This window comes from Lissotriton vulgaris, chromosome 5, assembly GCF_964263255.1.
Source record: "Lissotriton vulgaris chromosome 5, aLisVul1.2, whole genome shotgun sequence".
Taxonomy (NCBI): domain Eukaryota; kingdom Metazoa; phylum Chordata; class Amphibia; order Caudata; family Salamandridae; genus Lissotriton; species Lissotriton vulgaris.
The window spans coordinates 280,821,898-280,840,863 of NC_141693.1; the positions used below are offsets into that span (position 1 = coordinate 280,821,898).

An 18,966-nucleotide genomic window follows, 5' to 3' on the forward strand; every position below is an offset into this window, starting at 1 on the left:
ATTGTAAAATAACAGATGTTGCTTTTACCACTCACTTTACCAACCTCAGAAGGATGACAGGCTCGGTTACTGGCTTTGCGAATGCTCGCTTTCTTTTTCTCTCTCATTCATGCCATGTTCATGGAGTGAAGCTAGGTAAGTGTGATGTTTGAACAGTAATTCAGGTTTAGCCATTGCAAAAAAGTTCGCTGAAGTTTGGCAAAAAATATGCGGAAGAAAACAATCGAATATTGGACATCATGTCCGTGATACATAGGATAGACTTCGAGGGAAAGAGAGAAGGTTTAGTGAATCGGGGAATCACGGCAACTCATGCTTAAGCGTTGGTCGGCTCATAGGGGGGGGGGGGGGTGACAGGTGGGATAAAGGCTGCTAGGTGAAGGGAATTTATAGAAGAGGGAACATATTGTGTAAAAAACACAAAAAGGGAGACATTACACAAACAGAAGTAGGAATACAATTGTGGATCCGGGTAGAGTTGGCGCTAAGTAAAACTGCAATAAGTAAATAACGAAAATGGTGAGACAATGGGGTTAAAGGGTTAACGCCCTAATGACGCGCTTACATCAACATAAAGGCCAGACAGACGGACTTCTTTGGAAAATACGAAGAAAGGCGACTGCGGGAAAATCCGTCCTCGCACCGTCATATTGAAGACGCCACCAAACCCCTCTGAACCGGTGTCTCCCAGCGTGTTTAGGTAATTGACCAATCAGTTACCATAGCAGCCGCGATAAGACGCTTCTCAGGTGGCTAATCACGCTGCCCCATTTGGCGCGGGGCCGCAGGTGATAAGGCCGTGTTTGCTAGCTCTATGGAAGCCAATCTCAAGAACCCAGGGCGGAGCCTCAAAGGAGCTCGACATGCGTCAGCATATGGGATAGGCGTGATTGTATTGGACGAGTGTAATTTTTATCACTTAAATCTGGCCTGCAAACCAAGGATGTTAATTCACCATAACGCTAGTGGTGATGGAAGTGACATCATGGTTTAGATTTTTTTTGCTACGTTTTATGCGCCTGAACTCGACCCCAAGGCATCGGAGCGCCTAACATAGCAACAGTAGTCAAGACAGAAGAAATTGCCAGATACCGCTGACGAGGGAGAGGAGGTAGGGCAAGGCAAAAAAATATGAAAAAGTCCAGAAATTGATAAGGGTGACGAGGAAGACTAAGGGAAAAACAGATAGAAATAATTCCAACTTAGTGTGATTCTGACAAGGAACATTTATCTCTGGAGAACAGCTGCCCTGCAATAGAACAGGTTTGTCTGAAATGTAAAATGAAGGGGCCGAGGTAAAACAAGACGGATTTAAGGCAGAGAAGGGGGGGTGGGAGGGGGAGAAATGCGACACGGCGGGCAGGGGAGGGGGCGGAGCGGGGAGAGGTGCGACACGGCAGGCAGGGGAGGAGAGTAGGAGGAGGAGGGGGGAGGGGGGAGGGGGGAGGAGAGTAGGAGGAGGAGGGGGGAGGAGAGTAGGGGAGGCACGGCCTAGCAGCCGTGCAACCAAGAAGTGAGGGGGCGGAGCTGGGGGAGGCTGTGAGAGAGAGAGTGGGCAAGGCAGGCGGCTGGGGGCATGTGCATGCGCTTTTAAGCTCAATGTGCATGCGCATTGAGCTTAAATTTCACGGGCACGGCAAGGAATCGCCACGATTCGTTGCAAGTTGGTTAAAGAGTGTTTAAGCCCCCTTAGTCTCGCAAGCTCGATGCGCATGCGCATCGACAGGCGAGACCTAAAAATGTAACAACCCTTGCAAGAGGAAAGTCTTGCATCATAAACCTTACACAAATAAAGTAAAAATGGCCTCAACAACTCCTAAATCGGGAGGCAATTTAAGCAGCGATCTCATCCAAGAGCACCTTTTCACGGGCCTTCTGAACCATGCTGTCTAGAAATAGACTTATTTATATAAAACACTTGTAACAAAAATTTCTACAAAATGAAGCAGTGACACCTTGCCAGTTTTTTTTGTTGTACTTTTCTTATGTCCCTTTCTGGTTCCAAGTCCCAGTTAATGATCTTTGTGGGCTGATTCAGTTTACATCTGAAGAGGCTTTCTTTTCACACCACACAACACAACTTCAGGGGTGTTTTTTCTCCTTTAACTGGAATCATACGATGCTGCTAATATAGGACAATTAGCTGCCTCGTGATCCCAGGAGTGAGTTTTCACAAACCAATCACGAGAAGCATCCACACTAACTCAGACATCTGAGAATAGTGTCATTTTTTATTTTATTTTTTAAGAATGGGCGTTTTGGGACACTCCACCCATGGCGAAATCTTAGTTTTGAATAGTCTTTTTTCAACTAAAAAAAAAAAGGCACATCAGCTCATGATAGTTTAGACTGAAAAGAGAGTATCCACTTTTAGGTAAAGCTGCGAGATGACAGAAACAATAGATAATATTTTCGTCATTTAACCCCTTGCATGCTGATGACGAGCTGGGCTCGTCATGGCGTAGCCCGCTCGCACGCTGATGACGAGCCCAGCTCGTCATGTAACATGCGTTTTTAAAAAACTCAGCGTGCGAGCGGAATTCCGCCCACACGCATGCGGTTAAAGTGAATAGGATAATATTACTTACCAAGTAAGCATTTGTTCCTGGTATTTAGAGCTGTAGATTCACATGCTTTGCATACCCCTGCCATCTAGTGTTGGGTCCGGATGTTTGCAAGTTGTTTTTCTTTGAAGAAGTCTTTCCGAGTCACGAGGTAAGGTGACTCCTCCTTTCGGTGATAGTGCGCATGGTCATCGATTCCATTGTTAGATTATTTTCCCCCAAGAGGGTGAGAATGGAGTAATCGTGTAGTGTAGAGATGTCCATGCATATGAATGTATAATTTAAGAACTGCAACAACCATAGGTACCCTGGGAGGCGGGTGGGCGCATGTGAATCTACAGCTCCACATGCCAAGAACAGATGCTTACTGGGTAAGTAACATTATCTTTTCAAGGCATGTGTGCTGTAGATACACATGCTTTGCATAGACTGTAAAGCAGTATGCTCCCAAAGAGGTGGCTAACCTGTAGATGTTGCAGTTATTTGGAATAGTGTATTCAGTACTGCCTGGCCTACATTAGCCTGTTGACGTGCGAACACATCTACACAAAGACCATGTAGCTGCCTTACATATATCAGCTAGAGGGATGTTGCCTAAAAAGGACACTGAGGCCCCTATTTTGCGAGTGTAATGCGCTCTAGGGGTATAGGTTAAGTTCTTTTAGCTTTAATATAGCAAGTTTGAATGGATTTTACAATCCATCTGGCAATACCAGATTTTGAAATGGGACTGCCTTTGTGAGGTGGAGCAAATGCAACAGACGTTCTTTTGTTTTGCAAAAGTCTTTCATTCTATCTATGTAGTATAGTAAAGATCTTTTAGCATCAAGCGTGTGAAGAGCGCATTCTGCCACAGAATCAGGTTGAGGAAAGAAGACTGGGAACTCAACCGATTGGTTTATATTAAAAGAAGAAACTACCTTGGGAAGGAATTTTGGGTTGGCACAGAGAACTATTCTATATGTAGCTGAAAGAAAGGTTCTTCCAACGTTAATGCCTGTAGCTCACCAACTCTCCTTAGTGATGTGATCGAAATGAGGAACAAAACTTTCCATGAGAGGAACTGTAAAGGGAACTTGTGTAATGGTTCAAAAGGTGGACCCATGTGCCTTGTGAGAACAATAATGAAATTCCATACTGTGGCAGGGGGAATCCTTGGTGGAATTACTCTTTTTAAGCCTTCCATGAAGGCCTTGGTGACTGGGACTTTGAATAGTGACAAATGTCGTCTATTTTGTAAGTATGAAGCGACTGCTGCAAGGTGCAAATGAATAGACGTGTAAGCGAGGCCCGATTGTTGCAAATGTAACAAGTAGCAAATAATGTTTTGCATAGAAGCATCTAAAGGATTGATTTTGTGATTATTGCAATGTACAGCAAACCTTTTCCATTTTGCTGCATAGCAAGCTCTGGTGGTAGGACTTCTTGCTTTTTTAAAAATATTCATACAGTCTGGTGGGAGATTTAAATATACAAATGTTATGACTTCAGGAGACAGATCCCTAAATTCAACTCTTTAAGATCTGGATGTCTGATTCATCCATGGCTCTGTGTGAGGAGACTGGAGTTTAGGTGTCGTTTTTGATGAGGAACTAGAGACGGCTCCAACAGAGTAGTGTACCATGGTTGACGAGCCCATGTGGGAGCCACTAGAATTAGTGCAAGAGAGATTTGCTTAAGTTTCCAAACCACCCATGGAATGAGCGGGAGCGGCGGAAAAGCGCAGGCAAATATTCCTGACCAGTTCATCCATAGGGCATTGTCTTTTGATAGCAGTGTTGCGTGCTTATCTAGGTTCCTGATCGATACTGTGACCTTATGCCCCTATTCGGCTATAAATCACTTTATTCCCTATATTGGCATAACCGTTCAAGTGCGATTTTCTGTAAAGTCATCTCTGGCCTCACACGAACAGAGCCACAGAGCCACATTCCAGCATGACTCTCTGCTACTTCCTTTGCGACCAATTAGTGCAATGACAGAGCAGCAGTCACTATCTGATATTCCTAGATAACACTCCGAGTTCTTCAACAAGATAAAAACTCAGCAAACCTGGAAATCCCCGCTTGCTATGTTTTGATTTGTAATGGAACTCTAATGCGCAACTGATAACTATCACTTCCTAGTGACATCTTTAATTGACGTCTTATGTCCAGCAAACTTGCGTCAAACCCGGCACCTGTCAGGTATAAATATTACCAACGTTGCCTTAAGCAATGTTTGCTGCCTGTTGCTGATGCCAGCTGCCTGCAAGACCCTGTGTTGGTAAAAACTAGCACTCTGTCGCTGCAGCCTGCTATCCTGTGGTGGTGAAGCTACTGATTACCATTATCGCCGCTAAAGCGCGACCTATGGTGCAGTACGCTTGAGGAGCCGTGCAGCCGTCCTCTGCGAAGACATCCAGCCCAGCTGCCCGCGGACGCTGTCACCCCTCCTTCCTCCCGACGCGCTGAAGAGAGAAGCCGCTGCCTTTCTCGTGCAGAGAAATCCAGTCCCGGCGCTTCCGGTTTACCCTCGCGGGTGACTGGGATATCGAGAGAGACCCCTGAAGGAGATACCAATCCTCCATCATTCTATTCAGAGGTATGGTGTTGACTAAACCCTTAGACGAGAATTCTTGAAACAAACCTTGGCAAAACCAACTTAACTTAAGCTACTTACTTACTCCCCTTCTCACGTGTTAGGCTTAGGTCAGGCACACTGGGGTAGGCTTAGTTAGAAGCACCAGTTGAGTATGTTAGCCTAATGTATATATGACTGTATATATGTTTTATTACTTCTAAACCATTGTATGGCTAAGAAACCATATCAATGCTTTTACAGTTCTATTTCGCAATTCTTATCTTACTATACGTACTTTTTATAATAACAGTTATTGCAATTGTGGCAATACATTTCTCTTGTACGAGAAGAAAGACTGTTCAATAAATGTTAACCTTTATTGATACACGCCCGTCTCTCTATTCTCTACATACCGTGAAAGTAAACTGCACTAGACTGACTGAGTGAAATCTATGTCTATTGTTTCACACGACCCTAGAGATCGACTCTTGATCTGAGGAGCAAAGTTGTCATGTTGCACGGTTGTTGGAAAACTGAATCCCTTCTTGTCTGTGCCAAGGAAGCTGATCACTTCCTATGCAGAGAAGAAAGTTTCCAGTGACCTCTGAGCTAGTTGGTAACACAACCCAATTAAGTTTAGCATAGTCAGTGGAGGCCTGGAATATAGCCAGTTCCACGTCGATACTACTGTTTATGTTATTCCAATGCGCAGGGCCTAGTGGGAAACTAGGAACTACACTACATGGCGCCCTAACGTTTGGTAAGGCGATAAACTAACGCAAGACTTGTAGAGTAACTCAGTCGTGCATATTTCACACCCCTTTCTCCCGTAAATACTCCAATAGACGTCTGGAGTGGGTGAAAGGTTAAAATCCGCCCGACCTTAGTAGGAAGAGATTCCTATGTAAAGCTCTGGTTTATTCAACGTTGAAGGATACAGTGTTCCAAAATATTGTGCACCTAATCTTTGTCTCCTTGGAGACCTACTCTGCAAACCTCGCATTTTTACAATGCCAGAAAACGGAACCTCTGGGGCCGCAGTAGATGCGACTCAGCAAGGTCCCGAACAAGCAGACCCGGATGCTATTATCATCCCGGTCCAGTTAAGAAGATCTATAACTTTAAAACTTATAGAAAACGGACTGACACCTCAAGGTGGTACAGTAATTTTCGTGATAGAGGCTCACGAGTATCGGCAGACAGAGGTATTCTATTCATGGATAAACTTTCCAGCGGTAAACGCTATAACACAAGAGTTTCACTATTACAAAATAGAGGAACCTCCGGATGAGTACGCCCCTTTCGAGGAGGTTGAAATTCCACTTCAATTTCAAGAGCACCTGCTCTGGTTTAATGGCGCCCTAAAACACAATGATCACATAACCAGGCTCGGTCCACTAGGTAGACCAGGAGCCACGTGGCCGGTTCTAGCCAGCTACACACCACATCCTGACATTGCAAGAATGTCTAAGGAAGAGCTGTTAGCACAGCTAAACACATTAATAAAAATACATAGGCAATTAGTCCAATATGTAATACGGACTGCAACAGTCCAGCCAGCTGTTAATACACCACAGCTGACCCCTCATCAGGGGAACACAAATAAAATTACACCACAGAACATACAGTCATGTCTTGGTAAAACACCCGTAAAACGGGAACAAATTCCTTTCTGGTTAGCCCAGAAAATCACTCAAATAGAGGCAGTATTTCCTGATACTACCCCTATTGAGAAACACAGAATCTTGACCATCTGCCTTCCTATGGGAATCGCACCACACGTGGAGGACTGCGACACTTGGGGTACAGTCTTTGCTTCCATTTACACAAAAACACACGGTGTTCTGTCTATGGCAGTAATACCAGAAGTGCTAAAACAGATTCAAAATGAATTCGGTCCAGAGCCCGCTTTAAATCTAGGTATGAAATTACTGAAAGATTTCAAGCAGGTCACGGCTATATTATTAGCCAACGTAAAGGGAGAAGCAGCATCTGTGGCGATTCGCCAGAAGTTGAGGGAAACAGATATAAAAGATCCTGTTGAGCTAGCAAAAATCATAGAAAAGTGCTATGAAGAATTAGGTAGAGACAGCTTGGGTGGAAAACCAGTTAAGCCCCAACTGCTCGAAAATCCTGAAAAATTATTTATTAAAAATAATTTAAACACTCCTAAAAAGAGCTGGGATGGAAATAAACAATCCACTCCCAAGGAAAAAGTTTTCCAGACCAGAGGAAGGTCTCCTCGACGGAGGGAAAGAACTCCGACTCGAGAACGCCAGTCTCCCCAACGGGAGCCCTCTGAGAAAAGATATAACCTTAGAAATAGGGATAATATAAAAAAACCTGATAGATATCAAAGTATTGATACACGTCCCTCTCGATCTCTTCCACAGAATTCGGAAAGAAGAGGACGGTCAGACCCAGGAGAGCACACCAAGTCCAAAGACAAGGAACCTGCTCAAAATAAGAAATCTCAATTTCCTAAAAAGAAGGTAGCCAGTATTAGAGTAATCAACCATGCCGAGAATACTGAGGACACAGTTGAAAAACGGGGAGTGGGCATTGACAATGTTGGACAGTGCAGCAGAGATCAGTATAGCGCGCAAGAACTTGATGAGTCATCTGGAGACAGTGGACACGAATGAATACATTCAGGTTGAAACTGCCGACGCCAGACTTAGCGAGCCCCATAAAATATACGAAATAACATTGCGTATGGAGGGTGATAAGACTAGGAAAATTAAGGGTCTATTTTGGGATAAGCTCTCAAAAGGCTATGATATTCTGTTAGCTGAAAAAGATTGGCCCCCGGAGTTTGTCAGGGAGTGCCCTCGTGGCGAAGAAGTGATTATGCCTGCCTTCTCGAATCACATACCGATTCATAAAAAACATACATATGCAAGGAAATGGGCAGTAGCCCAGGCACCTGCATTGTATAGAAATCATGTAGGATGGGATGAGGATTCTCCTCCTCACAAAATCCAACTAAAAAGTGAACCGACTGCCCAACGGCAGTATCCCATAAAGCAAGAAGCTAAAAAACAGGTCAGGGAGATCTTAGATCAACTTGAATACCAGGGGGTGATTGAAACATGCACCTCTCAAATGAACAATCCTTTGTTTCCTGTCTCCAAGCCAGACAATTCATATCGTCTAGTTTTGGACTACAGACACCTTAATACATGTTGCAAAACTTTTGCAGTACAAAACTCGCATAGTGCAGCCCTAATGAATAACATAGTTAGGAAAAAATATAAAACGACATTAGACATATCTAATGGTTTCTTTTGTCAAAACATTGCACCAGAAAGCAGATACTTGACCGCTTTCTCCGCATTTGGGTCGCAGAAAAAATTCTGTCGACTCCCACAGGGGTTCAAGAACAGCCCAGGACTATTCTCAGCTAGGGTAACAGAGTTACTACAAATCTATGATGATGAAGCATTGTCTTACGTAGATGATATTTATCTCACAGACGACGACTTGGATACTCACTTGAAAAGAGTGAACACCATTATACTTGGGTTCGCAGCAGAGGGTTACAAATTCAACTTTAAAAAGTCCCGAATTGCCCATCTGACAGTACTATTTTTAGGGTACGAATTATCAAGTGAAGGGAAAAGCCTAGCGGACAACTTCTTAGAGAAGTGCGCTGTACTCCAAGCTCCAAAAACGCTGAAGAATTTACAATCCATTCTAGGTTTTCTGAATTTCGGAAGAACTTACATTCTAAATTACGCAGAGAGGGTTAAACCTCTCTACGAACTAATTAAACCTGATTTAAAACAAATCAATTGGACTCAAAAACACACAGAAATTTTGAGATCACTGCAAACAGACATGTTAGCAAAAACAAAATTAGACACACGTGACAACACACGTGATCTTGTAATCCGAGTCATCCCAGGAAGATGCGGATTCACATACCTAACCTCTAATGAGGGAGAAAATGTACCAATAGCTTACAAATCACATTTGTACACTAAGGCTGAAATAAAATTCAGTTCAACGGAGAAAATTCTAACTGCGGTTCAGACTGCTGTAGCGAAAGAAAGGCCCCTAGCACAAGGTAAACGAATAATAATCGTAACACCCATACCGGCTTTAGAAGCGGTAACTAAAGCAAGCATTCCTAATGCTAAAGCTTTGCATCCGAGATGGATTCAGTGGGTTAATTCTCTTGCCGCAACAGACGTAGTTTACGAATTTGATCCTAACTTAAAAACACAGGAATTTTTACAATATGAATACGAATGTCCTCTGCCAATTGAAATCCTGCCTCTCGAAGAATACGGAAGTATTATATATACTGACGGATCAGCACAACCCGCAGTTGGGGGTAAGCAAGCTTACAGTGCTGCGTGCGCGATTGTTAAAGGTCGCTGGCACAAAGGAAAATTTAGACCATTGGTCACTAAAACACAATCTCTAGGAGATTGCTCGGCTCAACGAGCTGAATTAGTAGCATTTAAGATGGCGCTAGAAAATACCGATCGCGAATTCCCCACACTAATAGTGTGCGATTCTTTTTATTGCGTACAGTCTTATAATGAATACTTGCAGAATTGGGTGGAAAATGGTTTCAAAGATGCAAAAGGTGGCACAATAAAGCATAAAATGCTTTGGGAACAGGTAGTTCTTTTACAGAAAGAACTACAAAAGACTCACGTGATACATACACTGAGTCATCAACGTGATGGCGTTCACGTTGCAGGGAATTCATTGGCTGATGAAGCCGCGAAGGCAGCTGTGCAAACGGCTTCCGTAGCTGCGATAACTCGGTCACAAACAAAAATAGACAGCGAAATTCTACAAGCTGTCAGTACGTCAGTAAAAGATGATAAGAAAACACTCCCAAAAGGCTTTCCTAAAAAGTACTTGTACTTAACGGATGCAAATAATGTTCCTTTTGCTCGAATCCCTGGAGTGGGGGATAGAGTAATTCCAAACAGGGAACACAGACTAGGACTAATAAAAGCGGCACACGAAGGGCTTGCTTCTGCACACGCTGGCGTTTCCGCAACAGTATCACTATTAAAACAGAGATATTGGTGGCCTCGCTTGAGAATACAAACTAAAAAGTATGTATTAGAATGCAACATATGCCAAAGGATAAAAGTATCAACAGTGAAACGACCAGCGCAGACACCCCTTCTCATCTCGGATAAACCATTTGCATGCGTTTACCTGGACCACTGTGGTCCCCTACAAAGGGACGGTAACTATAGATATATCATGGTAGCAGTGGATTCCTGTACGAGGTTCATATGGATGTGGCCCCAGCGCTCGGCTGACGCTAGAACGGTTATAAAAGATTTGCGAGTCTTTATCGGCACATACGCAATTACCACGTTCCATTCTGACCAGGGTCCTGCTTTCAGCTCTCGAGCCTATAAGGAGGCAATGGCCAGCATGGGAATTGGGTTGCGGTATTCTTGTCCGTCGCATCCCGAAGGGAATAGTGTGGTAGAAAGAAAAAACCGGGACATAAAGCAATCTATAACAGCGAAGGTATTAGGTTCAGGCGCTGGGTGGGTCAAACATTTAATAAGTGTCCAGACTAGTCTTAACAACATGCCAAGAAATTCTCTAAAAGGTTTCAGCCCATACGAACTATTGTTCGGAATTAGAATGAACGTTCAGGACCTCGATAGTCAGATGTCAGTGGTACAAGAAGAAACAAAGCACTTTGATGTAAAAGACCGTTTGGCTGTTTTACAGGAACTGAATGAAACAAGAAAATCATTAAGCAACATAAAGTTAAAGCAACAGCCAAGTACCACTGACGAGGCACCACCCGCAACAGCCCCAGCAAGGCCTGTCTGGATTCCAAAGATTGGGGATCTAGTCAGAGAAAAGATCGCGGTTAAGAAGGAATTTGGGCCTTCTTACAGAAAAGCAGTACCTGTCTTGGCAGTCACCGGAACAAGATCAGTCGTGCTACCGCCCCTTGCTGGTAAAAAGGAGAACAGAATCGTATCCATCGATCTGGTAAAACCACAAGCATGTGGCCTATAATCAACAGTAGGCCCAGTGGACTCCCAAGAAACAACAGAATACCCAAACTTGCAACAATCCAAGAGGTTCAAACTGAAAGACTCATCACATTCGATCAGCCTGCAGTGCACAATGAAGGACTATGCAATAATGCCATGGAACTCGTGCCTCTTGAAACACAGATTGAAACAGTTCGTCAAGAAACAACACCAGTCTACAATGATGTGGCATCAGAAAGTGCTACCGAGAGACAGATTGAAAAAACAATCCCATCAATTGACAGAACTGCCTCTGGTTATTTCATCAACTTCGACAACTTCTCTGAAGATCTAAACGACCCCGAAGTTATGCCAGAAACAAAAAAATCTTTTAAAGAAAAAGCAACGGAACTCTTTCATCAACTGAAGAAAATCTACCTCGTTTCCCCTTGGCTAGAGTTCTGGTTCGGTCTAGGTGTATTTTTCCTCCTGCTTTGGCTCATCATGGTACTGTGTTTGGGAAAATTCATTGAAGGAAAATATATTACAATGGACACAGCAAGTCAGAACATCAACCTAGTCCTGAAACCACACAGATCATCCCACGTGAAGAAAAGAGAACTGTCAGCAGTAAATGTCACAGCAATTCCAATACCTGGTGGGGTAGTATGGGAGAAAACAGACTATGAGATCTATGGTCCGGTCGAAATCCTGAAGTATCCTCATCAACTAAAGGTTTCCTTAAGTGACTTTGTGACACCAAGTACATTCTCTGATGATTGGGACTTTAACAGTATTAATGACATGATGTCTGATTTAGTAATGTCTGCTAGATTCACAGATCATGATTATTTACAAGGTTCATCTAGTTATGAGCAGTTATTCTGTTACACCCACTATGGGGATCATTACTTGCATAAATCTGCACAGCCTAGAAATGTTTTTATGTATAATCAATGGGAACATTGTTCTACACCACCTAAAAGCAGTTCTAAAGCGTTTTTTGAGAAATTCAAATATTTTTCAGGGTTTAACACCAGTGATGCAGAAACGTTTTATTATAAACTGTTAGATAAAACAGGAATGAAAACAATGCTGACAAATTCTAAATTGATATATTCAGAAGCATTTTATGACAAAATGATGACATTTGGTTTTGATTATTGGAAAAATAATATTGAAACGAAAACAATTTGGGGTACAAAAGATTGGCAGGTGCAAGGCATAGAAGCACTATTTAGAACCTGCATGATACCAGAACAAATGTTATTTTTAAATGACACTGTACACCAAACATCTTGTCTTGGCCTAGCTAAGAACAAAGACCTTAAAACACCGTCTATACCAAAGCCAATAGCTGAGAATGCAACTGCAGATAATGAGTTAGACGTGTCACACATTTTACATTTCAACAGAACACATCCTGATTGGAAAAAATGGTTAATCTGGCCTACAGACACAAATAGCTGTCAAGATAGGTTCCTGAATAAAACACAGGGTTTAAAAATGACCAGATTAGACCCAAGATATTCCCAGAGACAACATCCAGGAATAATAACAACATACAGTGTAGGGAAACTCTGCCTTGAATGGCTAACTACATCCACACTGGCTGAAATTAAGCAACACTTGTCTTTATTGAAAGATGGTGCTGATTTGCGCGATTTCATTCTTGGACCACGCAAACAGCGTCAAAAACGTTTCATAGCGACCAGCATCTATGCTTCTTACAACGAGGCTTGGAAAGTAAGGCAAATTGAAGCTGCTGAAAAGATACGAGAAATTGATCGTATTAATTTGGAAAAAACACTTTCTGTAGTAGACAATGGGTTAATGACTCTGTCTTCCAGAATATATTCGTTGGACAATATTGTATCCTCTGCCTTTGATGTGATAGACAGAGATTTGCTTATGTTACAACAGGGCCAGTCTCAATTACGCTCTATTATAGAACTAGGCGGGACGCTGCAAAACCTTCGTTCAGGCTATGTGCCTTGGCGTTTAATCAACACAATGTCATTATTTTCCAGTTTTAACCTTACTGATAAACAGATCAGTTTGGCACAGAAAGGAGCAGACTATACAATCCTGAGCATCGAAAGACTCGAGAGATTACCATTGACAATGTCAGAGAGTCCTGTCATTGAATGGATAATACACGGAATTATCACAATTCCGATAACAACTTTCCGATTTAAAAAGTGCCTTGAATACATACCTGCTGGCCAGTATGAACAATTGGGTAAAGGATATGTAAAATCCATATGGAAGTTACCATACACTCATTCTTGCTATAGTGACAGCGACAAAAATGTATTTCTTAGTGGTGACAACTGTAAACATTCACTAAGCGGTATACTTTTGTGTCAGGGTATTAATTTACACGGAGCATGTGATGGAAATTCAAACAACCTCTCATGTCACCAGCTAGTCACACCTGCAACTCAGATAGAGCCCTTCTTTATGCAACTCGCAAACGGGAGTTACATTCTTAGAACGGATCACAGGTGCTGTGGCCTCGCGCCAGGGACAAGTTATCTAGTACAAGTAACATCCACGGTCAAATGCTGTATGCAAGCATTGTTTCCGAGCGGGCCTCCAGACATAGTGACTCCCCTCTGGCCTCGTCTGAATCTCTATTCTATACGAATTGATACATTAAGCAAAGTGAAATCTGTGCTTTTACAGACAACAGTGCCTATAACGTCATCTAAAGAGACGTATGATCTTCTAGTCGCAAGGACGGCTACTGAGGTCCATGACCTTTTATCAACAAATTGCCCCGTGCATTTCATAGAAATGTGCAGTCAACTCCTTAACATGTCTAGTGCAACAAGCATCCCAGGCATATTTAAGACAGTCTTTACGGGACTGCTAACACCCTTCCAGGCAATTTTGGGAATCTTTCCTAATTTTGTGCACTCCATTTTTGGTGGTATTCCACTATTTTTTGGACTCATCGCAGGGATTCTATTTTTGACCATCCTGCTACGTTATGGCAAGCCTCGGCTCAGACATAGCTCCCATGGGAATGGAAGAGACAATCCTAGCAATGCGCTACAGGGACAGGATAACTAACGTCCTTGGATTGGCCAGGCTGAGAGATCTAAACATGACCTGGTTCCTTTCATTCAGACCAATATGGCAAAATTGCATTTTACCTGTGCTAAGGTGTATGCTTTGCGGCGAGGAATGCGTGTTGGACATCTGTCTTTCACTTCCATCAGCAGTACCAATGGACGTCGATACTTTGCTAAGTCCAATAACGGCTCACGCATTGTGTTGTCCCCAGCGGCTACCAATCCTGATGACGGCATTCGTGGAGACTCCTGTACTACAGCCAAGTGGTAACAGTGGAGCGAGTGACAAAAGCAACATCACCCAGGTACAACGTGCTGTGAGCATTGCTGGTCCCGATTATGATGACAGCAATCATTCTCACACCTGCCAAGTTACAGCGCTATCTAATTTGGTTGAACTATCACCTGATTTTGTAGACCAATTCTTTGCGAGCCTGTCTGATACGATGTTCTCTCCCATAGAGAAACAATAACTTTTTAAACTTTTGAGAAGCTTTCCGACACACAGCGTTCCCATGAACTCTGAATTCGGCCTTCAGTTTTGATCAACAATAAACTGCCAGGAGCTTTGAGAATCTATTTTCTTTGAATTGGACAATTTTTTCTAATATTGACCTTTTTTGGCACGAACAATTCTTTGCTTAACGTAAAAACTATTCTTAGAGAACAGAAGCTTCACACTTCTATTTCTAAACACATCTAGAGACATAACAACATAACACCAGCCTCTAGCACACATGTTATTACAATGCATTTTTATGTGATGATTTATCTTGCATTTCTTCTGTCAGAGATACTTCATGTGTAATTCTATATGCATAATCGTTCATTGATTTCATATGCAATAAGTTTTGAATGATTACTATGCTTTAAAAAAAAAACGTACAGTACCTAAATTCCATGTATTACAAGTACGCCTATTTCGAATGCATTTATGTATTTTGGGGTGGGCTATGTTACACAATGTTACACATGCATCTAATTGCTTAGTTTTAGTAATTTTGATGGACATTACCCGTGAAGTGGGTGTTGCGTGCTTATCTAGGTTTCTGATCGATACTGTGACCTTATGCCCCTATTCGGCTATAAATCACTTTATTCCCTATATTGGCATAACCGTTCAAGTGCGATTTTCTGTAAAGTCATCTCTGGCCTCACACGAACAGAGCCACAGAGCCACATTCCAGCATGACTCTCTGCTACTTCCTTTGCGACCAATTAGTGCAATGACAGAGCAGCAGTCACTATCTGATATTCCTAGATAACACTCCGAGTTCTTCAACAAGATAAAAACTCAGCAAACCTGGAAATCCCCGCTTGCTATGTTTTGATTTGTAATGGAACTCTAATGCGCAACTGATAACTATCACTTCCTAGTGACATCTTTAATTGACGTCTTATGTCCAGCAAACTTGCGTCAAACCCGGCACCTGTCAGGTATAAATATTACCAACGTTGCCTTAAGCAATGTTCGTTGCCTGTTGCTGATGCCAGCTGCCTGCAAGACCCTGTGTTGGTAAAAACTAGCACTCTGTCGCTGCAGCCTGCTATCCTGTGGTGGTGAAGCTACTGATTACCATTATCGCCGCTAAAGCGCGACCTATGGTGCAGTACGCTTGAGGAGCCGTGCAGCCGTCCTCTGCGAAGACATCCAGCCCAGCTGCCCGCGGACGCTGTCACCCCTCCTTCCTCCCGACGCGCTGAAGAGAGAAGCCGCTGCCTTTCTCGTGCAGAGAAATCCAGTCCCGGCGCTTCCGGTTTACCCTCGCGGGTGACTGGGATATCGAGAGAGACCCCTGAAGGAGATACCAATCCTCCATCATTCTATTCAGAGGTATGGTGTTGACTAAACCCTTAGACGAGAATTCTTGAAACAAACCTTGGCAAAACCAACTTAACTTAAGCTACTTACTTACTCCCCTTCTCACGTGTTAGGCTTAGGTCAGGCACACTGGGGTAGGCTTAGTTAGAAGCACCAGTTGAGTATGTTAGCCTAATGTATATATGACTGTATATATGTTTTATTACTTCTAAACCATTGTATGGCTAAGAAACCATATCAATGCTTTTACAGTTCTATTTCGCAATTCTTATCTTACTATACGTACTTTTTATAATAACAGTTATTGCAATTGTGGCAATACATTTCTCTTGTACGAGAAGAAAGACTGTTCAATAAATGTTAACCTTTATTGATACACGCCCGTCTCTCTATTCTCTACATACCGTGAAAGTAAACTGCACTAGACTGACTGAGTGAAATCTATGTCTATTGTTTCACACGACCCTAAAAATCGACTCTTGATCTGAGGAGCAAAGTTGTCATGTTGCACGGTTGTTGGAAAACTGAATCCCTTCTTGTCTGTGCCAAGGAAGCTGATCACTTCCTATGCAGAGAAGAAAGTTTCCAGTGACCTCTGAGCTAGTTGGTAACACAACCCAATTAAGTTTAGCATAGTCAGTGGAGGCCTGGAATATAGCCAGTTCCACGTCGATACTACTGTTTATGTTATTCCAATGCGCAGGGCCTAGTGGGAAACTAGGAACTACACTACAGCAGGTGTGGGTACCGGGAGCCGAAGTTTAGGCATTTTGCATTTTCGGCTGTGGCGAATAAGTCTATTTGTGGAAATCGCCACTGTTGGAAGTAAGGAAGGAGAACTTGGGAGTGAAGTTCCCACTCGTGAATTTGTTGTTCTCTCCTGCTGAGGAGATCAGCAATGTGATGGTTTACTCCTGGGAGATGATCTGCCAGAAGATAAATCTTGTGATGTATCACCCACTTCCAAATGGCTTTAGCGAGTGTTGACAGTTGGAGAGAGAGTGTCCCCCCTGGCTTCTGAACATAATACAGTGGTGTCATATTGTCTGTTCGGACTAGGACAGTTTTGGATTTGCGCTGAGTCTGAAAAGCTTTTAGTGCTAGAAAAACATCTAAGAACTCTAGATAGTTGATGTGGAGAGTACTGTGCTTGTCACTCCATATGCCCTGTATTGTGTAATTTTTTAGATGCGCCCCCCAGACCGGTTAGAGAAGTGTCTGCTGTGAGCACAATCTGTGGAACAGGGTCGATGAAAGGCTGGCCTGCTGATAAGTTTTGTGGGTTCCACCACTGCAGAGAGCGATGGGTGCAGCCGTCTACCAACACTAGATCGTGTTAAGCATTCTTGTAGGGGGCACATGTGAAGCCTTGCATGGAGTTCAATTGTGATGCAGGACGCCATCATTCCCAGTAATTGCATGAACACTCTGGCTGCTAATGTTTGGTTGGGTTGGGGAGAGGTGTGGCGCCACGGCCAGGGCGACTGACGCTGGACGCTAGGGATCACGGTTCGATCCCCGGCTCCGGCGGCAGGGTCTGCCCAGCACCAAGCGACTCTGGGCAATAGCTCGCTTAATCTTCCCAACGGCCCCTTGCGGCTTGAGACCCCTTTGGGGGTGATTTGTGCGCTATACAAGTACTGGATTTGGATTTAAACTGTAGAATGGCAGTTTGAATATTGTGCATTCCGGCTTTTTTGGAGAGGCTAGAGCATGGGTACTTGCAAATATTTTCGCTGGGACCAAAAATATAATTTGTGGTGTGACCGAGGGCCGCATTGATGGGGGAGGGGGGGTTTGGGAGGTGTAAGGTGGGACTAGTGGATGAGACACATGCAAATTAGGTGGTTTTAATTGCACCTGGGAGCACTCCCAGCTTCCGCACTTAACCAAACTTTGTGATCCTGGGCAATTGCTTTATTTTCCTTGGATTACTGATTATTGTCCAGGGAGGGATGCATAAATATTGGTTTCTAAATTTGTGTTTGAAAATTAGGTATGTGTGCCCATATAGCACAGATTACTGAAAAAATTCCACCGTGTTAAAGCTACAGAGAAGTCTTATGTTTGAAAAAAGCTACCATTTATTATCACACTCGAAACTATAAACAAGTCCTCACTGTGAAGCTTCCTCGGAAAGTCTTCATTTTGTTGACTGCTCCAGTCCCATTCTCAACCTTACCACTTCCTACTGGATGAAAGGGTAAGTCAGTTTGTTTGGTTCAAGGACTGACGTAGATAAAACACATGGTTACTGTAGATGCTATTTTGGGTTTACACACCCCAGAAATTAGATGGGTGACGTTTCTAAAAAATATAAGACACTGATGATGAAAAACCATTAACAAAGCTTCAGAACCCGTTGGGTGACATTGGGCAACATGATTGCTAAGCGTGATATTGCTCAGAAGTGGGGTGCTGCTACAGCCCCACTAGTAGTACAATGGAAAGCCAACATGGATTGGTGTATGTTCTGAGAAAAGACGGTCTATGCTGCCAGGGGGAGGCCTCAGACATGGAATAAGGTGTGGGGGGCATGGAATGCGTACAGGGGCGATGTGTGCCTGCCACCGGAACCTGTCCTTCTGGATGAACACTTATCACCGTAACCTGTGACACCAACTGCTCTATGCTGTTTGTACCTCTCCTGTTTTCCCTCCCCCCCCCATCCCCATCCTACTATTCATCCTGCTTTTCGATACTCTACCTGTCCTCCTCCGCCTTTTGCCGACTCCTTACCGTCTCTGCTGCTCCATTGCCACTCTTATGAGCCTTTTGGCTTTCTTTCTTGGTTAGTTCTCTTTCTTTTATAAATAATACAAAAACAACCTGAAAAGTTCTGTTGTGAATTATCTTGCACTTTTCTCCTCCTGATTCTACGCTGCCTTGCCTCCGGGATGTTAGGCTGAATAGCTGTGTGCTCTTTTATAAATAAAGGTTTTAAAAAATTTAAAAAAAAAAAA

The 18,966-nt window shown here is 43.2% G+C and overlaps 1 protein-coding gene across 1 annotated transcript in view; it reads right to left on the reverse strand.

Annotated features, from left to right (window-relative positions):
* Positions 1–18,966, reverse strand: part of NOC2L (NOC2 like nucleolar associated transcriptional repressor) — a 418,727-nt gene that overhangs the window by 326,540 nt on the left and 73,221 nt on the right. The gene's annotated exons all lie outside the window — the stretch shown is intronic.